Source organism: Xenopus laevis, chromosome 4S (assembly GCF_017654675.1).
Source record: "Xenopus laevis strain J_2021 chromosome 4S, Xenopus_laevis_v10.1, whole genome shotgun sequence".
Taxonomy (NCBI): Eukaryota; Metazoa; Chordata; class Amphibia; order Anura; family Pipidae; genus Xenopus; species Xenopus laevis.
In genome coordinates, this window is record NC_054378.1 from 13,558,231 (window position 1) to 13,564,230 (window position 6,000).

The 6,000-nt window shown below is 39.7% G+C and overlaps 1 protein-coding gene across 16 annotated transcripts in view; it reads left to right on the forward strand.

The window, feature by feature from the left end:
• The first annotated feature begins 1,680 nt into the window (after nucleotides 1-1,680).
• The window catches only part of ppfia1.S (protein tyrosine phosphatase, receptor type, f polypeptide (PTPRF), interacting protein (liprin), alpha 1 S homeolog), a 93,126-nt gene continuing 88,806 nt past the window's right edge, over nucleotides 1,681-6,000 (forward strand). For 5 of the 16 annotated variants that reach the window (XM_041591397.1, XM_041591400.1, XM_041591403.1 and 2 more), the window contains exon 1: nucleotides 1,682-1,996. The gene's annotated coding sequence lies outside the window, so the exon portion shown is untranslated. 16 annotated transcript variants of the gene reach the window in all.

Sequence of the window (6,000 nt, forward strand, 5' to 3'; positions counted from 1 at the left end):
TGTTATAGAATGGCTCATTTTAAGCAACTTTTCAATTTTATTTTTAGAATGTCTGTACTTGCCTTCTTCTGAATCTTTGCAGCTTTCAAATGGGCGTCACTGAACTCATCTAAAAAAACAAATTCCGTAAGGTTACACATTTATTGTTATTGCTACTTTTTATGACTCCTTTTCCTCCTATTCATATCCCAGTCTCTTATTTAAATCAGTGCATGGTTACTAGGGTAATTTGGACCTTGGACACCGGATTGCTGAAAATTACAAACCAGAGAGCTGCTGAATAAAAAGCTAAATAACCACAAATAATAAAAAAATTAAAACCAATTGCGAATTGTCTCAGAATATCATACTAACACTTAATTTAAAGAACAACCCCTTTGATGCTCAGATGCTGGATCTAAATTACATAGACTACAAGTCAAGTGACATGGCGAATAACTAGTCCCACCAGTTAAATAATAAAACTGCAATAAACCATGAGGCAGATTTATGACATGCAGAGCCAGACCTGGTAGTATTGGACCCCAAGGCACGGATATCAGTGGCAGTTCAAAAACACAGAGGCTCAAATAGCCTCAATACAAAGCACCGGTCTGTGGAAGTTTATAGCAGCACTTCTGGCATTTGCCAGATTCTCCTTATTGCCAGTCCAGGCCGCCTGTGCCTTCTGCGCAACCCACACTATCACAAAGTCATCTTTCTCTATAGGTATGCTCCTGCCAACAAAGGTATTTGGGCGAATCTTTTGGCCGAATCTGGTGCATCCCACACGCTGCTGTTTTGGGAGATTACGCCCATCAACAAATTGCTTCTTCTTCGGGCGACTAATCTCCCCAAACTGCCTCACAAGGAATCTACGGGCGACTATGGAAAGCCAAATCGATCCAAGTGCCACCCCGCCGGCGATTTACATTCTAGCTGGCAGGAAGGCAGTTCGGGGAGATTAGAAGCGATTTGTTGAAGGGCAAGAAATATCCCGAAATAGCAGAATAATAATAATAATATTTTTTACAACAGGTGCCCTCTAATAGGTTCCAAGGGGTTCATGATACTCGAATGACATCATAAGCGCCTCTTATGACTGATGACATCACTCAAAAATATTTAACAAGTTACTTTATGACTCTTGTGTATTATAAATGAAAAATATATGGAGGAATCAGTCATGAATAGTGATTGGAGCCCCTTTAGTAAATCCCTTAGTTCTCCCAAATGTTTTCTCACGTACAGTGTCGGACTGGCCCCCTGGATACCAGGAAAACTCCCGGTGGGCCCAGGTGTCAGTGGGCCTCTTGCTTCTAACCATTTGGCCTATTTCACGGCCATTCCCTATTTCTTTAGGAGAACAAAGAGGCTTAATAAAGGAAGAATAGAGTATAGTACGTAGGGAAAAGAGACTAGGAGAATAAAGAGGTTGAGGAGGTGTAATAGTTTGGAAAGTGGGCCCTCAGTCTAAGGTTTTCTGGTGGCCCCTGGCACCCCGGTCTGACACTGCTCACATACAAATACACATTATCACTCATCTCATTCACACACTTCACTATCTTATTCACTCTCCTATATGATGTCCTCTTTCCTCCTTTCATAATCCCCCTTTCCTCATAAGAGCCTCTCACGGGCCCACCCACTCTCATCTCCTATTGGTTACAATCATTCACCCCGTCACCCCCGCTGTCGTCCAGGCAACAGGTCAGTGGAAAACGCCTCCTGCGTGACGCGATGCATGCCGGGCACGTCACGCACCGACTAGGCGCCGCGGTGGATGCCGGGATCAGTGAGGCAGTCTGACGGAGCCCGGGATACTGAAGAGCGGAGCTCCGCCCCTCAGTTCTCCCCGGGATACCGGTGCGGCCGACAGGAGACACGGGAGCCGCTGAGGATTAAACTGCGTGAGCGGTTCCCGGTGTCCGGCCGCTGTTTTCGCTCCCTTACTGGTTCGGGGCTCAGAGAACGAGAGGCAGAATTCTGAGTCCCGGGATCACGAGACGGCGGCAAGGTAATTGGTTCCCGGGAATCTAAACCAATATATACTGAACTATAGAACTGGATTCTAATCTATACATTGTGTCTGTATACACTCTCTGTTTATATAAGCCTCTGCCTCATAATAGAGCTAGTCTCTCTCTCTATTTATATGGACATCCTCCCACGATTTCAGTCCATGATATATAATATGATCCAGTGTATAGCAGTGTATGTGGCATATATGGGACATCATAAAGGGTTCTGCTTGTGTATAGTCATACATAGAGACTAGTAGTACAGTGTCCTGTTCATACAGAGTCTATAGAACTGTGTATAGTGAAGGGATCCGTTATCCAGAAAGCCCTGATTTACGAACAAGACGTATAGAATAATCCTTATTGGAAGCAAAACCAGACTATTGGAGTTATTTAATGTTGAAATGGTTTTCTAGGAGACTTAAGGTATGAAGATCCAAATTACAGAAAGATCTCTTATCCGGAAAACCCCCGGTCCCGAGCATTCATGATAACGGGTCCCGTACTTGTATGATTGATCTTTATTTATTTCATGTTTAAATTAGTTTTTAATAGACTTAAGATATGACGATCCAAATCAGGGAAAGATCTGTTATCCAGAAAGCCCCAGGTCCCAAGTGTTTTGGATAACATTTCCTATACCATTATAATTAATCCTTATTGGAGGCAGAATGCGCTTATTGGGTTTATTTTATGTTTAAATTATTTTTTAATAGACTTAATGCGTGGCAATCCAAATAACGAAAAGATCTGTTATCCAGAAAGCTCCAGGTTCCGAGTGTTTTGGATAACAGGTCCTATACCTGTATAATTAATCCCTATTGGAGGCAGAATGCGCGTAATGGGTTTAATTTATGTTTAAATCATTTTTTAATAGACTTAATGTGTGACGATCCAAATCACGGAAAGATCTGTTATCCAGAAAGCCCCAGGTCTCGAGTGTTTTGGATAACAGTCCCTATACCTGTATAATTAATCCCTATTATAGGCAGAATGCGCTTATTGGGTTTATTTTATGTTTAAATCATTTTTTAATAGACTTAATGTGTGACGATCCAAATAACGGAGAGACCTGTTATCCAGAAAGCTCCAGGTCCCGAGTGTTTTGGATAACAGGCCCTATACCTGTATAATTAATCCCTGTTGGAGGCAGAATGCGCTTATTGGGTTTAATTTATGTTTCAATAATTTTTTTAATAGACTTAAGGTATGACGATCCAAATCAGTGAAAGATCTGTTATGCAGAAAGCCCCAGGTCCCGAGTGTTTTGGATAACAGGTCCTATACCATTATAATTAATCCCTATTGGAGGCAGAATGCGCTTATTGGGTTTATTTTATGTTTAAATTATTTTTTAATGGACATAATGTGTGACAATCCAAATAACGGAGAGATCTGTTATCCAGAAAGCCCCAGGTCCCAAGTGTTTTGGATAACAGGTCCTATACCTGTATAATTAATCCCTATTGGAGGCAGAACACGCTTATTGGGTTTATTTTATGTTTATATTCTTTTTTAATAGACTTAATGTGTGACAATCCAAATCACAGAAAGACCTGTTATCCAGAAAGCCCCAGGTCCAGAGCATTTATGATAACAGGCCCCGTACTTGTATAATTGATCTTTTTTGGAAGCAGAATACGCTTATCGGGATTATTTCATGTTTAAATTACTTTCCAGTAGACTTAATGCATGACGATCCAAATCGTGGAAAGATCTGTTTTCCAGATAAAACCCCAGGTCCCAACCATTCTGGATAACAGGTCCTATACCTGTATAATTAATCCCTGTTGGAGGCAGAACGCGCTTATTGGGTATATTTTATGTTTGAATTCTTTTTTAATAGACTTAAGGTATGATGATCCAAATCAGGGAAAGATCTGTTATCCAGAAAGCCCCAGGTCCCGAGTGTTTTTGATAACAGGTCCTATACCATTATAATTAATCACAATTGGAGGCAAAATGCGCTTATTGGGTTTATTTTGTATTTAAATTATTTTTTAAAAGACTTAATGTGTGACGATCCAAATAACGGAGAGATCTGTTATCCAGAAAGCCCTAGGTCCTGAGTGTTTTGGATAACAGGTCCCATACCTGTATAATTAATCCCTATTGGAGGCAGAACACACTTATTGGGTTAATTTCATGTTTAAATTATTTTTTAATAGACTTAAGGTGTGACGATCCAAATCACGGAAAGATCTGTTATCCAGAAAGCCCCAGGTCCCGAGTGTTTTGGATAACGGGTCCTATATCTGTATAATTAATCCTTATTGGAGGCAGAACACTATATTGTGTTTATTTTTTAATCTTTAATAGCCTTATTGTATGATGATCCAAATCACGGAAAGATCTGTTATCTGGAAAGTCTCGAGTGTCCTGGATAACAGGTCCCATGCTTGTACTGATGCAATGTAGACACAACAGAAATATTAAAGCAGCACCCATATAGTTCTGTAACAAACCTTTGGTCAGCCTCAGATAACACATTCATTTGCCTAATTTTATTAGCCAAAAATACAATAAAATAACGGCACTGGGCAACTTTTCAAGCCTAATTGGCTCTTTATGTTGCTAAATAATAAGCTGTTTCATCTGAAGACTTTGCTCTCTGGCATTTCCTGCTAATAAAGTCAGTTTGAGCGTTACTGGAATTCTGTCCTGCCAGAAATATTCTGTAGATATACTAAGGTAAATCGTGTAGGCTCTCTGCACCCCTGCTTATTATTGTATGGTTCAGGAATGGGACCTGTTATCCAGAATGCTCAGGGACCTGGGGGTTTTCAGATAAGGATCTCCATACTTTGTCTACTTAAAAATCATTTCAATATGAAATAAATCCAGTGGAAATGTTTGAGACCAATAAGGATTAATTATATCTTACTTGGGGGGAAAAGCTCCTGTTTTGTTATTACAGAGAAAAAGGAAATCATTTTTTAAAATTTGGATTCTACAGTAATGAGTCAATAAGCAGTTCTTTGCCCTTATAAAGGCACAAGGCTGCAGGCCAAATGCTTTAGTATAGGTCACCGTTCTCTGAGTTGACTTTATTATTTCCATTTAATGGTTAACCTTTACATTATATCATGGTAAACGTAGTCACAAGTTATATTACGCTCTGTATTTCAGAACAGGAGGTATATAATGTCTTAAAGGATCCGTAACATCAATTTTTTTCATTAAAAAATTTGTTAGCGTAGAACAAAAAAAAAAAAAAAACCATAAAGACATATTAAACTTTTAAATCACTAAGTCTTTGTTAAGAAATAACTCACCGAAACGCCTCTTCAGAAAAGGCGATCCATTGTGCGGCGCTCGATTTCTCCTCCCTGCTTTCCTTATAGGAGATAGCCAGGGAGGAGAAATCAAGCGTCGCATGATGGATCGTCACCTTTTCTGAAGAGGAGCACAAGCGGAGTTTCGGTAAGCTATTTCTTAAGAAAGACTACGCGATTTAAAACTTTAGTATGTCTTTGTGGTTTTTTTTTTTTTTTAATTCTACACGAACGACATTTTTTTTTTAAAAAAAATTGATGTTACTGGTCCTTTAAAGCAGTGAGCAGTGCTGAGAGGGGGCATAGTGCAAGCCTTATCCAAATCAGCCAATCATTGACGAGCATGAGTATCCAGAGAGTCATTGGCTCATGTGTGAAAAGTAAACAGACTGGAAGCAATGAGCCTTATAGTTCATTTCCAGTACAACAAGGGTAGAACAATACAGGGGCGTAACTACAGAGGAAGGGGGGCCCAGGGGTATATGGGAACAGGGGGGCCTGTTATCCAGAATGCTCGGGACTTGGGGTTTTCTGGATAAAGGATCTTTCCGTTATTTGGATCTACCAGAAGATCATGTAAACATAAAATAAACCCAAATGGGCTGGTTTTGCTTCCAATAAGGATTAATTATATCTTATTTGGGATCAAGTGCAAGTTACTGTTTTATTATTACAGAGAAAAAGGAAATTGCTTTTTGAAATAAATGTGGATTATTTGGATAAAA